We start from the raw sequence: 27,936 nt of genomic DNA, 5'->3' as shown, positions 1-27,936 counted from the left end.
TGGCTTCAAATTCTTGAGATCCCATTGTATTCTTTTCTTTTACTTTATTTGAAGTTGCTATATTGTAAAAGGACTTTTTGTGAGTGATCTAGACAGTGAAGAAAAGAAAAGAGTTGAAAATAAAAGAAAAATTATTATATACTCCGACTAGGTCACATGTACCCTTCTTTTAGTTTGTATAAGGCTGAGGCCCTAAACAATCTAAGTAAGACGTACTTTGAAATAATAATGATAGATGCTATTTCAGTCCTGGAAATCTTTGAGATAGCCTAAAAGTTTATTATCATTTTTAATTACAAAACTTAAAGGTTAAAAAATAGTATAAATCAAACAGATCTATGAATACTTGATAATCTTGAAAATTGACAGTACATAAAATATATTGCAAGATGCACTATTTCCAAGACTTTTCTTTTGACAAGATTATATAGGAATAGAACTTGAGATGCAGTGTTATGAAAATCCAATGGCTACTGCCTTGAATGAAGCCCGATTCCTCAACTTGAAATCCATGTTTTCTCTTAGTCATATATGTCAATGTTGAGACGATCGTTTTGAGGATTTTTGCGCATTGAGATAACCTCTTCTAGTGATTTTTTGAGATGCGCTTTAATTTGCTTGTTTAAGAGCTTAGCCTTTTATAATTTTTTTTTTGTACCATGCGATACATCGCCGGGGTGTCATTTACGTTTCCCTTCTCCACAATGAGTTTGTCAAAATATAATGATTGTTATTTCACACATATCAGGGTGATCGAATTAGTTTGTCTCACTAGTTGGATTGTTGACTATTGCTTTGGTCAATCTATCTCAACATAAAAGTTGGGTTTAATAAAAAAACTAGTCAAAATCAATATTTGAGTAGTTTTGACCAATTAAACTAGCCACCACAAGATTATGTAGCTTGTTTATAATATATGTCATACTTTTAGATATTATTATTTTTTCTTTTATTTTTTAAGATTTGGTCAAATTGACTATCAAACTAATTTTAATTAGATCAGATCCCTCACCAATTTAGTATCGTTCATATATGGATAAAACTAGTATCTACATTATTTTGGAGATTCAAAGTAGTTGTACACAAAAAAAAAATGACATTCTTTTGGAGCTACTTTGAAGATTCAAAGTAGTTGTTCACAAAAAAAATGATATTCTTTTGGAGAGAATCTCCATTATTCATTTTTGAGAAAAATTAAGAAAATAGAAAAAAAATTAAATAAATATCCACTACTCATAAAAAATTGGTAGTGGATACTCCACAAAATGCCCCAAAGTTTTTGACCCAAAATACTATCATTCTTTGTTATAGATTTATTTAAGCGAAAAAGTTTATAGAAGGTTTCAACCTTATGTTATAGAAGTGAAGCATTCATAAAAAAACCTATGGAAAAAAGTTGTTATGATGTTAGAAAATTCTCTAATTGTTTATCTCAACATCGAGATGTATGGACCAAAAAAAGGGATTTATAGTCTTAAAAATAATGTATCTTATAACATATTATATGCATCGTTCTTTTTCAAGATTTTTAAGTATTTATAGATTTACTTAATGGACACTAATTTTTAACCTTAAATTTTATAATTAGGGCTGAAACTGATTGTCTTCCTAAGAGCTTTCGGCATTGGTACTAGGCCTTCTGACATGGTTTGGAGGTGTACATTTGATTGTTTAAGTTGGAATATTGTATAAACTATAAACTATACCTATATTTAATTAGAAAAATTGTTGTATGCATGAGGGGACACATTCCTCCATTTGTGTGCCACGAGGCCTAAGACATCGATCTTAAAGATAGAAGCAAATTGGCAATCCTCCAAAAACAAGTTAAAACCGATGCTCTATATATTTTCTTCGTAAAATTATTATTTAAAATTTTAAAATTTAATTTTTTACATATTCATGATCTTTATGTTGGAGATTATATATTCCTTAAAAGTTCGGTCTAAAATTCATATCAGAAATTGATTTTTAAATGACGACTCGCTCCTACAAATGAATCGTACGACTCATAGAAACCGTGTCCATTTGTATTCACAAGAATCCCAGGATTTGTATTCATAAGAATCTCAAGATTGTATAAAATGAGACTATTTACCTTAATACATAGAGGTCACAATTACTTATAACCCTCCGATGTGAAATCTGATTGCTTAGATGTATCACAAAGTTCAAAAAAATTTCTTTTAAAATTTGAGCTTGGTCAATGAAATAAATGCAGCTACCGAATATCAAATCCAATGATCAAATATTAATTGTGATCACCTAAGGTAAATGGTCTCATTGTATTGTATACTTTTCTATATATATATATATATACATATATATATGGAAAAGTCTTCCCAATGGCTATAGGTGAAAATGAACAGTGATTTCGCCTACCCTCATCACCGTCCAAAGTTCATCGTATAGTTACGATTGTCCGGTAGTGTTTTATTTTTCATTTTTTTTCGACAAATCAGAATACCTGAAATTTGAAGCGTGTATACATCTTAGTGAGGCGCACCTAATAAAAATATAAAAAAATAATTCGCAAAAAAAAAGATCAAAAAACCCCCAAAATTTTTTAAGGGTATTTTGGTCAATTTTTTTATGTAAAATATTTTTTTGATATTTTTCATAGATTCGCCTATTTTTTGTAGCTTGATATTAATTTTTGCCCCTGATCTTGATGCACAAAATCAATGTAAAAAAAGTTTCATACAAATTGCCAATGTTGTACTTTTTATTAATTGGGCTTTATAATTGCACAAGCATTTGTTGCTTGCTCTCCCTCTAATATTTGCTAATGATAGTTTTGTATTTTATTTTCTTTGATAGCATCAAACATTGTTAACAGGTGGTGTCTGTGAGGAGTAGACAAATGATGAAGTTGGCATAGAAATGGATTCTCAACCCACATTTGTAACATAATTGATGGATGAAGAACTTCTACTAAAAAATAGAGCAGCAAGTAATTCACGTACTCTAGTTGAAAAGAGGGAAAGGGAAGATAGGAGCAGTTTTATTTCTTATGTCTGTGTAGTCAAATGGTATATAACCCATAAGGGGTGAATGATGAATGAATTTCATGATGAAGTTGTTGATATGCCAAAACAATATCACAGAAAATCTTCAACATAGCTCCTTGATGTTATATTTGATGTACAACATCAATATTGCATCCATATTCATCCTTACAATAACTTCTCACATCCACATTCAACCCTATAATAACTTCTCAATAAAATTGCTCGGACAATAATCATTATGTACAACTCCAAAATTACATATACAAAGTTGTCACATGTAAATACCCAAAAACTCGTATGTAAAGTAGTATTTCTAGCCCCAATTGTGCTCCACAATTGCATCTCCTTGATAATCGATTTCTTTCTCCTTTAATTTTAAACAATTCTTTCTTTGTTAATGGCCTGCCCTATGGCAAACATAATATCGTCTAATAGGTCCATTGCCATCACCTTCCTTTCCAATAGTTCATTGACGACGCACTGAAAATCCCCATGCATTGGCAAAACACTTGTCAAATTCATAAGCATCGTCATGAGTTGAAAATATTTTCCCATGGTATGGAACTAAATCACTAGGAACAGTTTGGGTTTTCTTCAATTGAAGCTAAGCTATCTACAATCATGGTTTCATTTGGAGGAGTTTCCATATGGCATTTCACTTATGTGCACGTGGAAATTGTCCAAATTTGATTATTAAAAAAAAAAATATGCATTGCCTATGGTATCATAACAGTACATATCAATAAATCAAAATTAACATGAAAGTAAAATAGTGAAAAAATGTAGTGCTTTTGGAATTGTAATATGCCCTACATAACCATAGAAAATTGTAAATAAAAGCATAATACATAAGACTGCTTTGGCAATAGGGATGCAATATATGACATTCACAAGGATATTTTTGCCAATTTTTTTTGATAATGTAGGGTCTTTCCACCATTAATCAACATAAAAACCCATTTGGTGACAATCATGGGATGGCTTCTCCATTTGTACCTCTATTAAAAAATTTACCAAACACTTTGCAAATGTGTTGGATTTCAACGAGATTTACAAACAAGTATGAATCAAATATTAAATTGAGTGATTATAATTGAACCTCTAATTTTTTGGTGGACTTTTTAAATTATATATGGACTGAGATAATTCCATTTTATATCAGTTACTTGGGCTTTTAGTATTGAGTTGCCTGAACAAACACAAATACAGTGAAAAATCAAAATGAATAGAGAATCCCACAACAAAAAATCAATCAATAGACAGATAAACAATGTAAATTATGGAAAACACCCCAAGATTAAAGTAATAAAAAGATCATGAAGTCCATGTTTTAGTGGGCCTATAAATTCATATTTGAGATGAACCATAGGACGAGAGAGAAAGAGAGATATGGATTATTAGCTTGCTAATTTTTCACCAAAAGTGAATACATATATTAAGTATTAACCCATACCCTACTCAAAATCTAGATCTTGAAAGTAGCTTTGAACTTGAATCAAATATTGGGTTCTCAAAGAGACAATCCTCCATTCAATCTTCAAACAAAAAATTGGTGGCTTCCCTAATAGAGGTCTTGAGAAAGAGGGAGGGCAAGGCGTGAGAGAAGGGTAAGGCGAGAAAGAGAATGGGGTACTTTCGTGTGTTTCTTAGGTAATAGAGATCGTATGGGAGAGGGCAAGGCATGAAGATTAGAAGGGCAGAGAGGACGGGGAAGACAAGGAGAGAGAAAGAGAGGAGAGATATGTGTAAGAGCCCTTTTGGAGAGATAATGGTACGATCAGGAGGAGAAAATGGTGATGGAGATGATGATAAGGGTGGTCAGGAGGACTCTCTTTCCATTGTTTTAGAGAAGGATGACATCTTAGATACTTTGAAAAGAGCTTTTATGATGGTGATAAGTTCCTTTCACCCTCATCCAATGACTTGTTTGGCCTAGGAAGTTGGGCCAAAAGGATTTGGAATCTGTCGTATGAATTGGTGGTTAAAAAAATGGAGGATAATCATTGTGTATTTGTACTTACTTCATCTGATGATGTTTGGAAAGCTATGCAAAATCCAATACGTTGGGTTCGAGGTAAGCTTTTGACTATTAGAATTTGGAGTCCTTTGGTTCATTCCCCTTTGATTCGAAAAGATTTATGTTGAATTAGATTATTTAGTGTTGCATTGCATGTTTGGAATTTTGATGTCTTTCATAAGATTGGTAAATTGTGTGATGAATTTATAAGTTTGGATTGGGCGGATATCAATAGTGGTGACATGTCCTTTGTTCGGATGAGAATTAAAAGAAACTCACTTTCTCTTATGCTGAGTGTTATTAGAATTTCTGTTCAAGGGAGGATTTCTTAATTCAAATCCAGGTCGAAAGAGTGAAAAAAGCTTCTATCCCTATTGGAAAAAACATGCTCAGAGGCACATGATATTATTGTGAGGGAAGAGGCAGAAGCTGAGTGGCAGACTGTTGTGAGAAATGGGTGGAATATTGAGAAAGGAAAAACCATTGCTTGTGAAGGACTAGAGAAAATTTTCAAAGAGCCATGGCGTCCAAAAGGATTTACGATAGTACACATGCATGTCGTAACGGTTTAGTGCATGGGATCAGCCTATCCATTCACTTTCCAAATTAAAAAAGATTTGGGTCAAAAAAAAAGAAGCAACCTCTTAAGGACGACGGTTTTTTTAATTCGAAAAAGGTTGACCATTCTAGGGAGTAGGTGGGATCCACAAGCAAAAACAAGAAGGGAGATTTGGGAAATATTCCCTTGCAGGTTATATTGACAAGATTGCATCGAAGAGGGGTGACTTGGGGAAAGAGAATTGTCAGCTGAATGGGGGTGCCGTGATCTGTGCGGGAGCTTTGATGGTTCCCATCAATAAAGTAATCCTAGAGAGGGAAGAGTTTTCATTGGCCAAGACAGGCAGTCGGGGTTTATCCATTGGAAAGAAACTAGGAGAGGTGGAGGTCGGTGTTACAAAATTTAGAAAGAAGAATTGCTATTTGGAAGAAATCCTTGGTATTCTATTGTTCCTGTTTACCTTGTACAAGGTCATTGCTTTAGCTTTTACAGCTGCCTGGTGGAGAGCGATGAATCAGAGGTTCTTGCTTTTTGTAGGGCCGCTCATCGTCGATCGAATAGGTTGCCAAGGATTCTAGCAAGGGCTGCCGATAATGGTGCTTAATGAAGGGACTTAAGCTGATGTGGGCTCTATTTAGATGCTTCCAACTGAGTCATTCATAGTTTTTTATAGGGTGGTGGCCAATGATTCAGAGGAGGAAGTTGCACACCCATTGTTCTTGCCATTTGCAAGAGAGATGGGTGGGCAAGGTTTTCCTAATGGGCATTTAGTTCCGGAAGTGGGGGAGGTTTAGTTTGGAGGAGCGTATGGAGCACAGATAGATAATGTTGGGGTCGTGAATGGAGAGGCTCATTTGGGTGTGGGGTTGGATTTTTATCAAGTCATTGTTGATGGTGTGGCTGTTAATAATGATGTCAGGGATGAGGGTTTGATCGATGATGGTTTTGCTCTAAGGGAGGAGGGTGAAATTGTGGAAGGTGTCAAGGCTAAAGTTATTGCATCAGAGGATGTGGCTGGAAATGACAAAGGGCTGGATCATGATGATCCAAGTCAGAATGTTGTGGATCAACCGGCGGAAATTATGATAATGTTAGATGATATAGGTGTGGGTTTAGATATACCTATTGCTAACGTGCTGGAAGTACTTAAAGATAGGTGAATGTTGCGAGGAAGAGCAAAAAGAAGAATGTGGGTATGGTGATTGGTAAGTTTGCCTCTGGGGAGATGAGCAAGGATAATGGTGTAAGTCGGGTGCCGGCTACTCTGATTAGATTTTTACTCAGGCTGGTGGCAAGACGTGAACCGCAGCTAAAGAAGAGCATGGTTGCAGAGGACAACCAAGGTAAGAAGGCAGTTCAGGCGGCCGATTCCAATTCTTCATCTTCAAGTTCTGGTGATGGTTCGGACATGGCCAGGAATGGCTTCTTTTCCCGGTTTAATGAAAGTGTGTAGTTGGAATGTTCAAGGTCTTGGTTGGGCGAGGAGGAAACGTGAAGTTCTGCTTCTAGTCAGGTCCTCAAAGCTTCATGTTTTGTTGTTGCAGAAAACTAAATTACCAAAATGGACAGTTTATATCTGTGGAGTAGGGCCGGTAGCTTTTGTTGGTTGTGACTCAGTAGGAGCATCTGAGGGTTTGTGGTCCTTATGTGACCCAACTTGTTTTAAATTGATAACTCGTTTTTGTTTGATATAATATGTACGATGATCTTGTAGGGGACTGTAAATGGTTTCATAGGGATATGTTGCAATGTTTATGATCCTAATGCAATTGAAATGAAAGAAGAATTTCTTAGTGCTTTATCAAATTTGATTACAGATGTGAACTTGCTAACTTGTATTGCTGGTGATTTTAACATGATTCGGTGGCTTGTGGAAAGATCATTTGTTACTTCTCTTAATCAATCCGTGAGAATCATTAATCAGTTCATTATGAGGCATCAATTAATTGATTTGCCAATTAATGGTGTGCATTATACTTGGTCAAATAATTGCGTCGATAATCTTATTCAAAGTAAGGTTGATCGATTTTTTATCTCGAATGAATGGGAGCAACATTTTCCATTAGCACTAGTCGTGGCTTTTAATAAACTTTATTCAGATCATCCTCCACTATGTTTACATACAGATAACAACCAAATTGGTCATAGGCCATTTTGGTTTGACCTTGTGTGGCTCGAACAAGAAGATGTAGTGGATATCATAAAAAGTACTTAGCAAAACTCAATTATTTTGGGAGGGGTTGTGTCACACCCCAAGAATTTACAATAATGATATTCCTGAGATGTGGCAGTCAAAACATATATATACATCTCTTTTTAGGACAAATTTACAATGGCGAATTTTTAAAAAGTAACAAAAGAAAGTTTAAGCACAACTTCAATATCTTCCCAAAGTTGATCCTGACGAGCACTCAAATGAAACCGCAGTTATCCTGAAAAATGTTTATCATAGTTTGATGAGTTTGGCTACTCAGTAAGTGATCATCATAATCCTAAAAATAATCATGATTGAAAGATATCAATATTTTCCAAAATGAGATCTATTAACAGAAATGCATCAACAGTTTCACTTTCAATAAATGCATAATTAAGTATAATCCAAATAATTGAAATGCTTATAACACTTTTAATGGCAGTGCATAATTCAAAGGATTTCACAAAATACCCTACTGGCGTCCCAAGTAGGTCACCTATATACCCCATCAGCGTCCTGATGGGTCCACTTAATCTCTATCGGCGTCCCAGATAGGTCTACTTAATCCATGTAGGTCCACTTATACCTCACCGGCGTACCGGATGAGTCCACTTAATCCTTACCGGCGTCCCAGATACGTCCACTTATACCTCACCGGCGAACCGGATGAGTCTACTTGCATACTTAAATTATTTCTAAATCTCTTTAAACATTCGAAAGCAGCAATATCATGTACTCAACATATCACTGAAATCATTAATATGAATTTCACTTAAACCATTAATAACAGTCACTCTCTATAACATTTCAAAAATAACCAATCAAATATTTTGGGCTCAAATTTAGAAAGGTAACAGTTTCTAAAGGCATTCTAGCATAATTGCCAATTTAATATGTATAGAAAAACTCTTATAGAAATTCAAGAATACGAAATTATCACAATTTATGGGATATCAATCCACAAATAAACATTTCACAACAATACTATAGTCAATTGCAAAAATGTCAATTTTTAAATAATAAGGCAGTCATTCGCACATGAGATTTACAATGTCTAAATATTCAAAACAGTAGAAAGAAATATCACAATTTTACTAAAAGCAGAAATATCACATTTATTTCTAACAATAGACAAGAAAAATAAATAAATTTATTTTTCATAATTTACAGCATTCAAAATTTCTAACATAGATAAAATATCACAATTTTTATTAAACCGATTATTTTTCAGGAAGATGATGTCACTTACTCACAAATATTTGAGAGGGAGCTTCCGATAAAAATTCGGCTCGAGAGAGGAGTTCACTGTGTTTCGACCAGAGAAAAAATCTCAAAAGTTTTCTAAGGTAGGAGTCTTCACCTCTCTGAATTTAAATTCTACTAACATATTATTTTATTCTTTTATTAAGTTACAGGTGTGAGCGTTAGTTTACGCTTTAAACACCTCAAGCTTTTATTACGTTACAGGTGTGAGCGTTAGTTTACGCTTTAAACACCTAAAGCCCACATCCTTTAGTGGACGTGGCAAGAGCAAGGAAACACAAAGCTTTTAAACGAAAAGCTTTGAAAGTAGAGATGGTCCCTAAACACCATCATGTTCAAACGAATCATCATGTATTAAAAGTTTATTTTTTTATTTTTTTTTTGAAAGTTTAGGATTGTTACATTCGTCCCCCCTTAAAGAAATTTAGTCCTCTAAATTTGTGTATCTGATTATTGAAAAAGATTTTTAAATTTCCTAAGAATCTTAAACCTATTGCTCTGATACCATAATTGTCACACCCCAAGAATTTACAATACTGATATTCCTGAGATGTGGCAGTCAAAACATATATATACATCTCTTTTTAGGACAAATTTACAATGGCGAATTCTTAAAAAGTAACAAAAGAAAGTTTAAGCACAACTTCAATATCTTCCCAAAGTTGATCCTGACGAGCACTCAAATGAAACCGCAGTTATCCTGAAAAATGTTTATCATAGTTTGATGAGTTTGGCTACTCAGTAAGTGATCATCATAATCCTAAAAATAATCATGATTGAAAAATATCAATATTTTCAAAAAGTGAGATCTATTAACAGAAATGCATCAACAGTTTCACTTTCAATAAATGCATAATTAAGTATAATCCAAGTAATTGAAATGCTTATAACACATTTAACGGCAGCGCATAATTCAAAGGATTTCACAAAATACCCTACTGGCGTCCCAAGTAGGTCACCTATATACCCCATCAGCATCCCGATGGGTCCACTTAATCCCTATCAGCGTCCCAGATAGGTCCACTTAATCCCTGCAGGTCCACTTATACCTCACCGGCGTACCGGATGAGTCCACTTAATCCCTACCGGCGTCCCAGATACGTCCACTTATACCTCACCGGCGAACCGGATGAGTCTACTTGCATACTTAAATTATTTCTAAATCTCTTTAAACATTCGAAAGCAGCAATATCATGTACTCAACATATCACTGAAATCATTAATATGAATTTCACTTAAACCATTAATAACAGTCACTCTTTATAACATTTCAAAAATAACCAATCAAATATTTTGGGCTCAAATTTAGAAAGGTAGCAGTTTCTAAAGGCATTCTAGCATAATTGCCAATTTAATATGTATAGAAAAACTCTTATAGAAATTAGAGATATACGAAATTATCACAATTTATGGGATATCAATCAACAAATAAACATTTCACAACAATACTATAATCAATTGCAAAAATGTCTATTTTTAAATAATAAGGCAGTCATTCGCACATGAATTTTACAATGTCTAAATATTCAAAACAGTAGAAAGAAATATCACAATTTTACTAAAAGCAGAAATATCACATTTATTTCTAACAATAGACAAGAAAAATAAATAAATTTATTTTTCATAATTTACAGCATTCAAAATTTCTAACATAGATAAAATATCACAATTTTTATTAAACCGATTATTTTTCATGAAGATGATGTCACTTACTCACAAATATTTGAGAGGGAGCTTCCGATAAAAATTCGGCTCGAGAGAGGAGTTCACTGTGTTTCGACCAGAGAAAAAATCTCAAAAGTTTTCTAAGGTAGGAGTCTTCACCTCTCTGAATTTAAATTCTACTAACATATTATTTTATTCTTTTATTAAGTTACAGGTGTGAGCGTTAGTTTACGCTTTAAACACCTCAAGCTTTTATTACGTTACAGGTGTGAGCGTTAGTTTACGCTTTAAACACCTAAAGCCCACATCCTTTAGTGGACGTGGCAAGAGCAAGGAAACACAAAGCTTTTAAACGAAAAGCTTTGAAAGTAGAGATGGTCCCTAAACACCATCATGTTCAAATGAATCATCATGTATTAAAAGTTTATTTATTTATTTTTTTTTTTGAAAGTTTAGGATTGTTACATTCGTCCCCCCTTAAAGAAATTTAGTCATCTAAATTTGTGTACCTGATTATTGAAAAAGATTTTTAAATTTCCTAAGAATCTTAAACCTATTGCTCTGATACCATAATTGTCATACCCCTAGAATTTACAATACTGATATTCCTTAGATGTGGCAGTCAAAACATATATATACATCTCTTTTTAGGACAAATTTACAATGGCGAATTTTTAAAAAGTAACAAAAGAAAGTTTAAGCACAACTTCAATATCTTCCCAAAGTTGATCCTGACGAGCACTCAAATGAAACCGCAGTTATCCTGAAAAATGTTTATCATAGTTTGATGAGTTTGGCTACTCAGTAAGTGATCATCATAATCCTAAAAATAATCATGATTGAAAGATATCAATATTTTAAAAAAGTAAGATCTATTGACAGAAATGCATCAACAGTTTCACTTTCAATAAATGCTTAATTAAGTATAATCCAAGTAATTGAAATGCTTATAACACTTTTAACGGCAGCGCATAATTCAAAGGATTTCACAAAATGCCCTATTGGCGTCCCAAGTAGGTCACCTATATACCCCATCAGCATCCCGATGGGTCCACTTAATCCCTATCGACGTCCCAGATAGGTCCACTTAATCCCTGCAAGTCCACTTATACCTCATCGGCGTACTGGATGAGTCCACTTAATCCCTACCGGCGTCCCAGATACGTCCACTTATACCTCACCGGCGAACCGGATGAGTCTACTTGCATACTTAAATTATTTCTAAATCTCTTTAAACATTCGAAAGCAGCAATATCATGTACTCAACATATCACTGAAATCATTAATATGAATTTCACTTAAACCATTAATAACAGTCACTCTCTATAACATTTCAAAAATAACCAATCAAATATTTTGGGCTCAAATTTAGAAAGGTAGCAGTTTCTAAAGGCATTCTAGCATAATTGCCAATTTAATATGTATAGAAAAACTCTTATAGAAATTCAAGAATACGAAATTATCACAATTTATGGGATATCAATCCACAAATAAACATTTCACAACAATACTATAATCAATTGCAAAAATGTCAATTTTTAAATAATAAGGCAGTCATTCGCACATGAATTTTACAATGTCTGAATATTCAAAACAGTAGAAAGAAATATCACAATTTTACTAAAGGCAGAAATATCACATTTATTTCTAACAATAGACAAGAAAAATAAATAAATTTATTTTTCATAATTTACAGCATTCAAAATTTCTAACATAGATAAAATATCACAATTTTTATTAAACCGATTATTTTTCAGGAAGATGATGTCACTTACTCACAAATATTTGAGAGGGAGCTTCCGATAAAAATTCGGCTCGAGAGAGGAGTTCACTGTGTTTCGACCAGAGAAAAAATCTCAAAAGTTTTCTAAGGTAGGAGTCTTCACCTCTCTGAATTTAAATTCTACTAACATATTATTTTATTCTTTTATTAAGTTACAGTTGTGAGCGTTAGTTTACGCTCTAAACACCTCAAGCTTTTATTACGTTACAGGTGTGAGCGTTAGTTTACGCTTTAAACACCTAAAGCCCACGTCCTTTAGTGGACGTGGCAAGAGCAAGGAAACACAAAGCTTTTCAACGAAAAGCTTTGAAAGTAGCGATGGTCCCTAAACACCATCATGTTCAAACGAATCATCATGTATTAAAAGTTTTTTTTTTTTTTTTTTTTTTGAAAGTTTAGGATTGTTACATTCGTCCCCCCTTAAAGAAATTTAGTCCTCTAAATTTGTGTACCTGATTATTGAAAAAGATTTTTAAATTTCCTAAGAATCTTAAACCTATTGCTCTGATACCATAATTGTCACACCGCAATAATTTACAATACTGATATTCCTGAGATGTGGCAATCAAAACATATATATACATCTCTTTTTAGGACAAATTTACAATGGCGAATTCTTAAAAAGTAACAAAAGAAAGTTTAAGCACAACTTCAATATCTTCCCAAAGTTGATCCTGACGAGCACTCAAATGAAACCGCAGTTATCCTGAAAAATGTTTATCATAGTTTGATGAGTTTGGCTACTCAGTAAGTGATCATCATAATCCTAAAAATAATCATGATTGAAAAATTTCAATATTTTCAAAAAGTGAGATCTATTAACAGAAATGCATCAACAGTTTCACTTTCAATAAATGCATAATTAAGTATAATCCAAGTAATTGAAATGCTTATAACACATTTAACGGCAGCGCATAATTCAAAGGATTTCACAAAATACCCTACTGGCGTCCCAAGTAGGTCACCTATATACCCCATCAGCATCCCGATGGGTCCACTTAATCCCTATCAGCGTCCCAGATAGGTCCACTTAATCCCTGCAGGTCCACTTATACCTCACCGGCGTACCGGATGAGTCCACTTAATCCCTATCGGCGTCCCAGATACGTCCACTTATACCTCACCGGCGAACCGGATGAGTCTACTTGCATACTTAAATTATTTCTAAATCTCTTTAAACATTCGAAAGCAGCAATATCATGTACTCAACATATCACTGAAATCATTAATATGAATTTCACTTAAACCATTAATAACAGTCACTCTTTATAACATTTCAAAAATAACCAATCAAATATTTTGGGCTCAAATTTAGAAAGGTAGCAGTTTCTAAAGGCATTCTAGCATAATTGCCAATTTAATATGTATAGAAAAACTCTTATAGAAATTCAAGAATACGAAATTATCACAATTTATGGGATATCAATCCACAAATAAACATTTCACAACAATACTATAATCAATTGCAAAAATGTCTATTTTTAAATAATTAGGCAGTCATTCGCACATGAATTTTACAATGTCTAAATATTCAAAACAGTAGAAAGAAATATCACAATTTTACTAAAAGCAGAAATATCACATTTATTTCTAACAATAGACAAGAAAAATAAATAAATTTATTTTTCATAATTTACAGCATTCAAAATTTCTAACATAGATAAAATATCACAATTTTTATTAAACCGATTATTTTTCATGAAGATGATGTCACTTACTCACAAATATTTGAGAGGGAGCTTCTGATAAAAATTCGGCTCGAGAGAGGAGTTCACTGTGTTTCGACCAGAGAAAAAATCTCAAAAGTTTTCTAAGGTAGGAGTCTTCACCTCTCTGAATTTAAATTCTACTAACATATTATTTTATTCTTTTATTAAGTTACAGGTGTGAGCGTTAGTTTACGCTTTAAACACCTCAAGCTTTTATTACGTTACAGGTGTGAGTGTTAGTTTACGCTTTAAACACCTAAAGCCCACGTCCTTTAGTGGACGTGGCAAGAGCAAGGAAACACAAAGCTTTTAAACGAAAAGCTTTGAAAGTAGCGATGGTCCCTAAACACCATCATGTTCAAACGAATCATCATGTATTAAAAGATTAATTTTTTTTTTTTTTTTTGAAAGTTTAGGATTGTTACATTCGTCCCTCCTTAAAGAAATTTAGTCCTCTAAATTTGTGTACCTGATTATTGAAAAAAATTTTTAAATTTTTTAAGAATCTTAAACCTATTGCTCTGATACCATAATTGTCACACCCCAAGAATTTACAATACCGATATTCCTGAGATGTGGCAGTCAAAACATATATATACATCTCTTTTTAGGACAAATTTACAATGGCGAATTTTTAAAAAGTAACAAAAGAAAGTTTAAGCACAACTTCAATATCTTCCCAAAGTTGATCCTGACGAGCACTCAAATGAAACCGCAGTTATCCTGAAAAATGTTTATCATAGTTTGATGAGTTTGGCTACTCACTAAGTGATCATCATAATCCTAAAAATAATCATGATTGAAAGATATCAATATTTTCCAAAATGAGATCTATTAACAGAAATGCATCAATAGTTTCACTTTCAATAAATGCATAATTAAGTATAATCCAAGTAATTGAAATGCTTATAACACTTTTAACGGCAGTGCATAATTCAAAGGATTTCACAAAATACCCTACTGACGTCCCTAATAGGCAGCCTATATACCCCATCAGCGTCCTGATGGGTCCACTTAATCCCTATCGACGTCCCAGATAGGTCTACTTAATCCCTGTAGGTCCACTTATACCTCACCGGCATACCGGATGAGTCCACTTAATCCCTACCGGCGTCCCAGATACGTCCACTTATACCTCACCGGCGAACCGGATGAGTCTACTTGCATACTTAAATTATTTCTAAATCTCTTTAAACATTCGAAAGCAGCAATATCATGTACTCAACATATCACTGAAATCATTAATATGAATTTCACTTAAACCATTAATAACAGTCACTCTCTATAACATTTCAAAAATAACCAATCAAATATTTTGGGCTCAAATTTAGAAAGGTAGCAGTTTCTAAAGGCATTCTAGCATAATTGCCAATTTAATATGTATAGAAAAACTCTTATAGAAATTCAAGAATACGAAATTATCACAATTTATGGGATATCAATCCACAAATAAACATTTCACAACAATACTATAATCAATTGCAAAAATGTCAATTTTTAAATAATAAGGCAGTCATTCGCACATGAATTTTACAATGTCTAAATATTCAAAACAGTAGAAAGAAATATCACAATTTTACTAAAAGCAGAAATATCACATTTATTTCTAACAATAGACAAGAAAAATAAATAAATTTATTTTTCATAATTTACAGCATTCAAAATTTCTAACATAGATAAAATATCACAATTTTTATTAAATCGATTATTTTTCAGGAAGATGATGTCACTTACTCACAAATATTTGAGAGGGAGCTTCCGATAAAAATTCGGCTCAAGAGAGGAGTTCACTGTGTTTCGACCAGAGAAAAAATCTCAAAAGTTTTCTAAAGTAGGAGTCTTCACCTCTCTGAATTTAAATTCTACTAACATATTATTTTATTCTTTTATTAAGTTACAGTTGTGAGCGTTAGTTTACGCTCTAAACACCTCAAGCTTTTATTACGTTACAGGTGTGAGCGTTAGTTTACGCTTTAAACACCTAAAGCCCACGTCCTTTAGTGGACGTGGCAAGAGCAAGGAAACACAAAGCTTTTCAACGAAAAGCTTTGAAAGTAGCGATGGTCCCTAAACACCATCATGTTCAAACGAATCATCATGTATTAAAAGTTTATTTTTTTTTTGAAAGTTTAGGATTGTTACATTCGTCCCCCCTTAAAGAAATTTAGTCCTCTAAATTTGTGTACCTGATTATCGAAAAAGATTTTTAAATTTCCTAAGAATCTTAAACCTATTGCTCTGATACCATAATTGTCACACCCCAAGAATTTACAATACTGATATTCCTGAGATGTGGCAGTCAAAACATATATATACATCTCTTGTTAGGACAAATTTACAATGGCGAATTTTTAAAAAGTAACAAAAGAAAGTTTAAGCACAATTTCAATATTTTCCCAAAGTTGATCCTGACGAGCACTCAAATGAAACCGCAGTTATCCTGAAAAATGTTTATCATAGTTTGATGAGTTTGGCTACTCAGTAAGCGATCATCATAATCCTAAAAATAATCATGATTGAAAGATATCAATATTTTCAAAAAGTGAGATCTATTAACAGAAATGCATCAACAGTTTCACTTTCAATAAATGCATAATTAAGTATAATCCAAGTAATTGAAATGCTTATAACACTTTTAACGGCAGCGCATAATTCAAAGGATTTCACAAAATACCCTACTGGCGTCCCAAGTAGGTCACCTATATACCCCATCAGCATCCCGATGGGTCTACTTAATCCCTATCAGCGTCCCAGATAGGTCCACTTAATCCCTGCAGATCCACTTATACCTCACCTGCGTACCGGATGAGTCCACTTAATCCCTACCGGCATCCCAGATACGTCCACTTATACCTCACCGGCGAACCGGATGAGTCTACTTGCATACTTAAATTATTTCTAAATCTCCTTAAACATTCGAAAGCAGCGATATCATGTACTCAACATATCACTGAAATCATTAATATGAATTTCACTTAAACCATTAATAACAATCACTCTCGATAACATTTCAAAAATAACCAATCAAATATTTTGGGCTTAAATTTAGAAAGGTAGCAGTTTGTAAAGGCATTCTAGCATAATTGCCAATTTAATATGTATAGAAAAACTCTTATAGAAATTCAAGAATACGAAATTATCACAATTTATGGGATATCAATCCACAAATAAACATTTCACAACAATACTATAATCAATTACAAAAATGTCAATTTTTAAATAATAAGGCAGTCATTCGCACATGAATTTTACAATGTCTAAATATTCAAAACAGTAGAAAGAAATATCACAATTTTACTAAAGGCAAAAATATCACATTTATTTCTAACAATAGACAAGAAAAATAAATAAATTTATTTTTCATAATTTACAGCATTCAAAATTTCTAACATAGATAAAATATCACAATTTTTATTAAACCGATTATTTTTCAGGAAGATCATGTCACTTACTCACAAATATTTGAGAGGGAGCTTACGATAAAAATTCGGCTCGAGAGAGGAGTTCACTGTGTTTCGACCAGAGAAAAAATCTCAAAAGTTTTCTAAGGTAGGAGTCTTCACCTCTCTGAATTTAAATTCTACTACCATATTATTTTATTCTTTTATTACGTTACAGGTGTGAGCGTTAGTTTACGCTTTAAACACCTCAAGCTTTTATTACGTTACAGGTGTGAGCGTTAGTTTACGCTTTAAACACCTAAAGCCCACGTCCTGTAGTGTACGTGGCAAGAGCAAGGAAACACAAAGCTTTTAAACGAAAAGCTTTGAAAAGTAGCGATGGTCTCTAAACACCATCATGTTCAAACGAATCATCATGTATTAAAAGTTTATTTATTTTTTTTTTTTTTGAAAGTTTAGGATTGTTACAGGTTGGTTGCAAGAAGCATAATAAGTTGATAAGCATTAAGCATAATCTCATCCAATAGAAAAAAGAAACCAAGTTTCAGATAAAGCATAAAATTAACAAGATTTGTTTGACTTGGAGGCTTTAGATGCTCAGGTTCAGAATGGGGTAACTTTTACAAAAAGTGCTTCGAGAGGAGAAGGTCATTCTTCTTAGCTCTCTTCATGATATATTGAGAGTAGAAGAAATTTACTGGCGCCAAAGATCAAGGGTGAAGTGGTTGAGAGAATGAGACTTAAATACAAAATATTTCCATACAATTACAAATTCAAGGAGGAGGCAGAATGATTTACCATGAGTATGTTTTGAGGGGGTCTTGGAAGGGGATAGAGTGGCGTGGGAAATACAATTTGTCAACTATTTTCAGCTATTGTTTATAAAGGATATGTATTTTTTTCCTAATCTTCATGATTTGAATTTTCAATGGTTATCTATGGATGAGGCGAATTCTTTGGACGAGTGTGCATCTGAAGAGGAGACTGCATTTGCCGTGTTTGCCTTGCCTGGGGAAAAGGCTTCAGAACCATATGGATTCCCCTTAAAATTCTTTCAAACTTTTTGGGAGAAGAAGAAATTCGATCTATTGACGATGGTCAATGAGTTCTTAGACAAAGGTGTGTTGAGCAAATCAATTAATTCAACTTATGTGGCACTTATCCCCAAAAGTGGTTCTATCTCTGGTATATCAGATATTCGCCCAATCACTCAATTAACAATCATGCATAATGTAATTGCAAAGTTATTAGCTGAAAGATTGAAAATTTTTTTGAATAAGGTTATTATGGTACCCCAATCTGCTTTTATCCAGAGACGGATAATCACAGATGGGGTTCTTATTGCGCAGGAATTTATCCATTCGAGGAACCTCTCTGATGAGCCTGGGATTTTGCTCAAACTAGATTTGGAAAAAGCATATGATCGGGTGGATTGGGATGTGTTACTCGAAATTATGAGGTGTATGGGGTGCCAGTGGATGAGGGGATTTTATCAAGCTTTCACTTTTCAATTTTGGTTGAAAGAAGTCTTAAAAGTTTTTTCAGGTTACGAGAGGGTTGAGGCAAAGAGATCAATTGTCTCCATTCATGTTTATAATTATAGGGGAAGCTTTCAGTCGAAGTATTGGGAACGTGGTGAACATGGGTAGATTTAAAAGATTTCAAGTTTCCCCTAATAGTGCCCTGATTTCACACCTTAAGTATGCTGATGATACTTTATTTTTCAGTGATGCTTGTGAGGAACATATTTTGAATTTTAGATGGATGCTTCTATGTTGTGAAGTGGGCCTTGGTCTCAAGGTAAACTTTTCAAAAACTTCAATTATTGGTGTGGCTTGTGATGATGTGTTGATAGATCGGCTAGCCAATATCTTGGGGTGTAAAGTGGAGGTGTTTCCTGGGAAGTACCAGGGATTACCTATTTCAGATAGAAGACTCCCGAGATCAGTATGGGATCCTGTAGTAGAACGGATGCACTCTAAATTGAATTTGTGGAAATAAAAAAATTTGTCTCTTGGTGGTAGATCGACTTTGATGAAATCATCTCTATCTAATGTGCCGATTTTTCAAATGTCTCTTTTGTGGGGTCAAGAGAATTTGGGAATAGAGATATTCTGGTGATCTGGGATAGAGTTTGCACACTTGTTTATGAAGGAGGGCTAGGGGTTAGAAGGTTAAAGTTGGCAAACTATGTCTTATTGGCCAAATGGTGGTGGAGATCGATGGACGGGATAAATGCTTTATGGAAGAATGTCATAAAGGAGAAATATGGAAAAGATAAGAATAATTTGTGGTTGGAAAGTGGTACAGGGTCCAGAACTCATTCGTGGATCTAGTAAAGAGTTATGCAAAATAGATCTTTCATGATATCATGTTCTAGATGGGAAGTGGGAGATGGATTAAATGTTCCTTTTTAGCATGGGAAATGAATTGGGGAGGTACCTTTGAAGCTTGCTTGTCCTCTAATTTTCAATGTATCTTCTAATCCCATGGCTAAAGTGAGAGATGTTTTGTAGGGAGAGAGGAAGTTGGGATATCAGATGCGTCTATCATAGGGCTAGCGATGCTTTTATTGTGCAAATGTCTGAGCTGCTGCGATTGTTGGATAAGGTTAAACTACATCAAGATTTTCATGATGAGTTGGTGTGGGAAGCTGAAAATGACGGTGTTTTTTCTGTGAAGTCAGTATACAAATTGATGTTCCATGATAGGACTAGGTGGAATAGGGGCTCTTTGCGTCAAATCTGGTCATGGAAGGTTCCACAAAAGGTTAATAGTGTTTTTGTGGGTTTTGTTCTAAGGTAAGTGCCTAACAGTGGATAAGTTATTTCGAAGAGGGAGAATTATCACAAATATTTGTATGCTTTGCAATGAAAGTGATGAGAATCATAATCACTTATTTTTGCATTGTGTTTTCACCTATGATATCTGGTGTTGGTTTTTTAATCACTTGGGCATAACTGGTATGTTACCTTAAAACCATACCAAAATTATTAAGTTTTTGTCTTGCGTTGGTCTGCCAAAGGTTGGAAATATAATATTTTTGATAGGAAAGGCAGCGGGTCTATGGGAGGTTTAGTTGGAAAGAAATAGGAGGGTTTTTTAGGGAATAGTTATGGATAGAGATATGGTTAAGAGGAAAACATTGCATATGATTTGGAGTTGGTTTTTTGTGACAAAAGAAGGTTTTAGGGTCTCTAAGGTGGATATGGAGGTTAATGTTAGGAGCTTTATGTTGCAAAATATGCTAAAGGTGAGACATATGGGGAGGTGGACTCCGCTGTTATTGGGTAGTGTGAAGTTAAATTGTGATGATAGCTCTTTATAGAATCCGGGTTTGGCAGGTGTAGGGGGGTGTTGAGAAATCATTATGGTGAGTGCGTTTTTTGTTTTGCTGGGCCTTGTGGGGTAACAACGGCTAATGAAGCAGAGCTACTTGCTGTGTTACAAGGGATGAAGATCATTAGAGACCGAGGGATACAAGACTGTTGCGTGATTGAATGTGATGCATTGAACATGATAAATTGGTGCAATGCTCTGTCTAGACCACCTTGGAAGCTGAGATCAAGTTGGATGGAGATTATAGATCTCAGTCGATGTATGACGATCACATTCCAACATGTCTGTAGAGAGGAGCATGACATTGCATATTATTTGGCAAAGAGGGGGGGGGATGCTATTTTCGATGTAATTTCCTTTTGATAGCATTGTAATTTTGGTTATCTAATAAAATTAAGGATCATTGTCAAAAAAAAAAAAGAGATGCGTATAAGAGAGAGGGGATGGGCCGAAATTCAAAATTTGCCTTTTCCGTTATTTATTTTTTAAATTTTGAGCTAAAAGTTAGAAATTTCCTTCTATATAGGCTTTAAATTCTTTTAATATGAGGGTAATAGGGGTAAAAAAGAGATTCACAAGATATTCTAATTTGAACCTATATTTTTTAAGCAGTTGTCAACTTTAAAAATACCAAATTTGAAATTTAAAGTCAAGCCCACGTTCAAACTTCAAAACCCATATTTGTTTACAGAGAGGGAGTAGGGCACGATTTTGGTTTAGAAAAGAATGAGGGACTCCACAATGATCTAAATTTGTTGAGAGAGAGATAAAGATAGAGTAGGGCACGATCAGGGCTTGAGAGAGAATGAGAGACTCACGCTGATGTTTTTTTGTTGAGAGAGAGAGAGAGAGCAAAGCTTTGAGATTCAAATTTGGTTTTGAAGTTTGAACGTGGGCTTGACTTTAAATTTAAAATTTGGCATTTTGAAGTTTCAGTATCATCAATAATTATCACCAATGCCCTCCAAAATATTGATTTGAATAACGAAACCAATGTAATTTTAAATAAGATAAGGGTAACATATTGTCAAGAATATTGGAGTAGAGTATTCTAAAATCACCATTAGTACGGTGAAATTTTGAAAGGTAGGCTCTAATTTGATTGTTTAGAGTTAGGCTCTTGCTCTCTCTATCTCTCATTATATATATATATATATATATATATATATATATATATATATATATATATATATATATATATATATATATATATATATATATATATATGGAAAAGTCTTCCCAACGCCTATAAATGAAAATGAACGGTGATTTTGCCTACTTTCATCACCGTCCAAAGTTCATCGTATGGTCACGATTGTCCAATAGTATTTTTTTTTCTTCTAAAAATCAGAATGATCTGAAATTTAGAATATGTGTACATCTTAGTGAGACGCACCAAATAAAAATATGTAAAAAAATAATTCACATAAAATTTTGACCAAAATACCCCTAAAACTTTTCGGGGGTATTTTGATCATTATTTTTCATGTAAAATATTTTTTTGATATTTTTTGTAGATTCACCAATTTTTTATGAACATACGTTTCAAATTTCAGGTCATTCTAATCAATAGAAAAAAAAATGAAAAATAAAACACTACCAGACAATCGTGACCATGCGATAAACTTTGGACGGTGATGAGGATAGACGAAATCACTATTTATTTTCGCCTATAGGAGTTTTGTAGTATCTTCACATATATATATATAACTCATAATACATACAGTATGAAAACTATATATATCATATACAAATCAAGGTTTTAAAAAATAGATCAGTGATTTGGATCGGCCACTTTAAAAACTGTGTTAGATTGGTGGATCGGCGATTTGGATTGGAGAACCGGCCCACTTCAAAGAAATTTGGGGTATTGCAATGTAGATTTTTACTATTTATTGAAAATATATATACTGAGACCATTTTTCACGCCCGAGTATTTGTTGACTACTACATCCATTTCATAGTTAAAATCTAGTTTAAAATGCAACTCATTACAATAAAAATATATCACTCTAACTCAACTTTTTTTATTTTACATTTTTATAATCTCTATTATCAATTGCGATTGTAAAAATATGGGATTTTGGCCCCTCATTTCTTGTTATAAAGAAAAATAAAAATAAAAATCACTGGTGACATAAGCTTTCAACATTTTATGAACAAGGAATACAACATTTGATTATGTTTAAATGGAAAAAACCATACACACAACCAAGAAAAATAAAACATTTATATACCGCTGTGTGAAGAAAATATTGAGTATATTCAATAGCTATCTTATCTACTAGCGTTTGATATGTTACATACATTATAGTCTCGCCAAAAAAGAGGATGCAACGAGCAAGGAAGAAAGAAACGTCGTACATCAGGGAGTTAGAGAGGCGAAGAGTTTTATAAAACAGTCGTTGAGTCGTCTCACGCGTGCAATTAAAACAAGACATGTGGAGCGGTTGGGTAGTGCGACTTTCAATAATTCGAAAATTGGGTGTATCATCTATCGCCGCCCACTTTTTTATTTTGAATTGTGAAAATCTACAAAAGACATGGGGAATTGGTTCAAAATTTTGAAATTTTTTTATTTTAAATTGTGAAGATCTACAAAAGACATGGGGGAATCGGTTCAAAATTTTGAAAATTAAAAACTGCAAGGGGGAAAATCGGTTATGGGTGAATCCAGTGTTTAAAAAAGGTCGAGTCAAACCGGACTCGCCCGGTTCGACTTGGGAATCGGCACTGGGACGTGCCGATTCCAGCAAATTATACGAAATCGCCCGGTTCCAGAGAGAACTGGGCAATTATGTACAGTGACTCGCCGATTCATTGTACGGAATCGGTGAGTGTTCTTCACGGGATTCTTCAAAATTTGTCATTTTTTGATATATTTTTTCTTTTTTTTTGCCATGTGATCGAATATTCAGGCTTTATGCAGCTTTTTCAGCCTTTTCATGGATTAAATGGTGGAAAAATTTCGTGTTCTTGGATCATGAAAGTTGCGGTTTTAGGGTTTCCGTCTTTCCTTTTGTTTCATGCCAAATAGGGCATGAATATGTGAAAATTTTTAGGCATTTTGATCGTAAATGTATTCATCAAAAATTTTTGTTACGAATTTATAATAATCTTTGAGAAAAACAGAGAAATTTGGAGATTGAAGCCACGGGTTCACGAAACAAGGTAAGAACTCTGGTTTTTTTTTTTTTTTTTCCGCCATTTGATCAATTTCAGTCCATATTTTGAAAATAATGAGTTACATTTGTAGGGTATTAAATTTTTATCGTGTCTTTTATCATTTACCATATTCAATTTTATTTAATTTACTCAATTACAGCCTGATTTGTTAGATGAACACAGTGATGTCTGTGAAAAAAAAAGATTTTGCTTTTTTTTTTTTTTTTTTTTTTTTTTTTTTTTTGTTTTTTGTGTGTGTAATCCATGATCGAATTTTTTTTGTAATCCATGGTCGATTTTTTTGTAATCCATGATCGAATTGTTTTTTTTTTTTTTTGGTAATCCATGATCGAATTTTTTGAAAATTTTTTTTTTTTTTTTGTAATCCATGATCGAATAGTTTGTTTTTTTTTTGTTTTTATAATCCATGATTGAATTTTTTGAAAATTTGTCTTTTTTGTTGTTTTTTTTTTTTTTTTGTAATCCATGATCGAATTATTTGTAATCCATGATCGAATTTTTTGTAAATCCATAATCGAATTTTTTGTAATCCATAATCCATGATCGAATTTTTTGTAATCCATGATCGAATTTTTTGTAATCCATGATCGAATTTTTTTAATCCATGATCGATTTTTTCGTAATCCATGATCGAATTTTTTGAAAATTTGTGATTTTGTTTTTGTAATCCATGATTAATTTTTTTTTTGTAATCCATGATCGAATTTTTTGAAAAATGATAATTTTCCAAAAAAAAAGATGTGAAAATCGTGACAAAGTTCTGATTATCATGCAGTATTAAACCATATTTTTTATTTTTATTGCTTGAGTTTGCTGTACTTTTTTTTTTTTTTTTATCCATGATCGAATTTTTTGAAAAATGATGATTTTCTTAAAAGATGTGAAAATCGTGACCAGGTTTTGATTATCATGAGGTATTAAACCATATTTTTAAATTTTATTGTTAAAGTTTTTGTTGAAAAAAGTGTATGTTGATAGATTATTTATGCAAAAAAAATGCATGTTATTATATTTTTAATGTAAAATTGTATTTGTTTAATTTGTTGTTAATGCATTTTTGAGTTGGAATGACTGATGTTACGTGGCTCTGTGAAGAATTGTTTTTATTTGTTTTTTTTTTTTAGTACATGATCGATTTTTTAAAAAAAATCGCGATTTTCCTAAAAGATGTGAAAATAATGACCAAGTTTTGATTATCATGAGGTATTAAACCATATTTTTAATTTTTATTGTTAAAGTTTTTGTTGAAAAAATTGCATGTTGATAGAATATTTATGCAAAAAACATACATGTTATTATATTTCTAATGCAAAACTATATTATATTTTTAATGCAGTTATGCATTAAAAATGTATTTTCAATTTTTAAAATTTTGAACGCCAAAAATACATGTTGTTAAATTGTATTATCGTGAGGAATTAAAGTGAATATCATTGTAAAAAAATCGTGGCATATATGACAATTATATTATCCTGCATTTTTTAAATTTTATTATTACTTTTTTAATGCAAAAAATGTATGTTCTTGATAATTGAGTTGTAGCCATGTTTGGAGCTTGCATTTTGTATTATATTATCCTGTATGTTTGTAATTGATATGTACGAAAATATTATTGTCAATAAAAGTAATTTGCAATAACAAATAACAACAAATATAACTACATGAACTACCCCAACATATTATCACTACACATGGTGATTATTTTTCTTGTTGAACTGTCAGGTTGATTTTTAACGTTTTACATATTAAAACAGTTGAATCATGTCTAGATCTGCAGAAGACCCTACATGGCAACATCGGGTCAGACTTGATCCCAACAAAAAAGACAATTATTTGTAATTACTTCCAAAGAGCGATAAGTAGTGGGGTACATAGGTTCAAGCAACACTTGACAGGGGTTAAGGGAGATGTTTCTGCATGCAGTAGTGTCCCTAGTAATGTAAAAAAACAGATGGCGACATTTCTTAATGCTAACAAAGGTCAAAAAATTGCCAAACATAGGATGAATGAGGAGATAGCTAGTTTATATGCGCCATCAAGCTGGAATGATACAGAAGAGCAATATAATAATGACCTAAAAGAGCAATATAATAATGACCTGGACATGGCCACAAGAATGAGTTTACATGAACAATATCAGAGCGAACGTGGGTTTAGAATGCTTGGTGGGTCTAGCTCAGACATGCATGGTGGATCTAGCTCAGACATGTATGACAGGCCCAGCTTAGATATGCATGGCGGGCCCAAGTCGAGCATGTATGACGGGCCCAGCTCAAATATGTATGGACGGGTTGGTGGCAGTATGTGTCAACAAGAATCAAACGTTGAAGAAATAGTTTCTAGCTTATCAATGAGTGCCAGTATTGCAGGTCATGGTCGTGTAGACCCATTTCTCTCAAAGCCTAAGTCACAACAGATGACCCTAAAAAGCATGGTTAAAGGTACAAGAAACATGTTGGGGAGATATGTTGGTAAATGGTTCTACGATAAAGGGATTCCCTTTGATGCAGCCAATAACTCATATTTTCCGCCTATGGTCAATGCAATCCAGAGAGCCGGGCCCGGGGTAAAACCCCGGACGGCATATGAGTTCAGTGGGCCAATATTAGATGAAGAGGTGGAGGAAGTTACAAAGTGGATTGAAGAATATAAACAGAGTTGGCCAAGGACTGGCATTACTCTCATGAGTGATGGTTGGTTGAATAAAGTTAGCAAAATGGAGTTTTTAAACTTCTTGTCTTATTCCCCAAAAAGGTACAGCTTTTTTGTTTAGCAAAGACGTATCAGGAACGAAGAATGATGCAAACTTCTACGTACGACTATATGATCGGATAGTGGAGGAAGTAGGAGATAAGCATGTAGTCGAGTTTATTACGAACAATGCGCGTGCATATGTTTCTGCGGGCAGCAAGTTGATGGATAAGAGGAAGCATCTAGTATGGACCCCGTGTGCTGCACACAGCATCAATCTTATGTTAAAGGAGATCGGTGAGATCAAAATTGTGGAGGAGACTCCAGAGGAAGCAAGGTAGGTGTCGAGATTTATATACAACCACTCTAAAATATTATTTCTGTTTAGAGAGCACTCTAAGAAAAAAGAGATAATCAGGCCTGCCATAACCCGCTTTGCGACCGATTACTTAGCTGTGGACTCCATTCGAGAATCTGAAGGTGCATTAAAGAGATTGTTTACCTGTGAAGAGTGGTTAAATGACCGCCTCTCGAAGTTCAATACCGGTATAAAAGTGGACGACATAGTCTCAAATAGGAGGTTCTGGTCTCGATGTTCCAGTGTCGTAGAGGCCATTGGCCCTTTGGTCACGGTGTTAAGAATGATAGATGCTGACAAGAAAGCTACCATGAGCATCCTTTATGAAGGTATCGAAAGAGCGAAATCAGCTATTGAGGAGAAGTGTAGTTTTGCTAGCAAAGTGATCGAGATTATAGAACGAAGGTGGAACACCAAATTTGGACGTCCAATTCATTATGCTGGTAAATATATATTTATATCATTAGAATGTTTCATTTTAAATCATTTTTTATGAAATTGTAAATGATATTTTTCTATCTATATATTTTATAGGTTACTACTTCAACCCAAAATTTTCCTATTTGATACCTGAACATCCCTACAAGATTATGGAAGGGGTCAGATACATTATTGCAAGGTTGGAGAGAAGCCAACGAAACCAAGTAGCAGTAATACAAGAGGTATTATTCAATGTTTGGGTAAGAACTTTATTGAGTTGTTATATTTGTGAGGAATAATGCACTAAAACGAAATATATTTGTTTTAGCTTGCTATGTAT

General features: G+C 33.5%; 4 long non-coding RNA genes across 4 annotated transcripts; all 4 read right to left on the bottom strand.

The window, feature by feature from the left end:
• Window positions 1-7,830: 7,830 nt before the first annotated feature.
• Window positions 7,831-9,092, bottom strand: LOC148782896 (uncharacterized). Its single transcript, XR_016051276.1, has 2 exons — window positions 9,031-9,092; window positions 7,831-8,019 (listed from the first exon to the last, which is right to left on the bottom strand). It is a non-coding gene; the product is annotated as an uncharacterized LOC148782896 (long non-coding RNA).
• Window positions 9,093-9,405: 313 nt separating this feature from the next.
• On the bottom strand, window positions 9,406-10,819 carry LOC148782895 (uncharacterized). Its single transcript, XR_016051275.1, has 2 exons — window positions 10,758-10,819; window positions 9,406-9,744 (listed from the first exon to the last, which is right to left on the bottom strand). It is a non-coding gene; the product is annotated as an uncharacterized LOC148782895 (long non-coding RNA).
• Window positions 10,820-11,132: 313 nt separating this feature from the next.
• On the bottom strand, window positions 11,133-12,545 carry LOC148782894 (uncharacterized). Its single transcript, XR_016051274.1, has 2 exons — window positions 12,485-12,545; window positions 11,133-11,472 (listed from the first exon to the last, which is right to left on the bottom strand). It is a non-coding gene; the product is annotated as an uncharacterized LOC148782894 (long non-coding RNA).
• A 2,188-nt stretch (window positions 12,546-14,733) lies between these two features.
• Window positions 14,734-15,993, bottom strand: LOC148782893 (uncharacterized). Its single transcript, XR_016051273.1, has 2 exons — window positions 15,936-15,993; window positions 14,734-14,924 (listed from the first exon to the last, which is right to left on the bottom strand). It is a non-coding gene; the product is annotated as an uncharacterized LOC148782893 (long non-coding RNA).
• Window positions 15,994-27,936: the final 11,943 nt, after the last annotated feature.

The sequence above is a fragment of the Amborella trichopoda genome, chromosome 3 (genome assembly GCF_054954075.1).
Source record: "Amborella trichopoda isolate Santa Cruz 75 chromosome 3, AtrichopodaSantaCruz75HAP2 v2.0, whole genome shotgun sequence".
NCBI classification, from domain to species: Eukaryota; Viridiplantae; Streptophyta; class Magnoliopsida; order Amborellales; family Amborellaceae; genus Amborella; species Amborella trichopoda.
The sequence above is the reverse complement of the archived record's forward strand: the minus strand, read 5'-3'. Positions and strand labels throughout refer to the sequence as shown.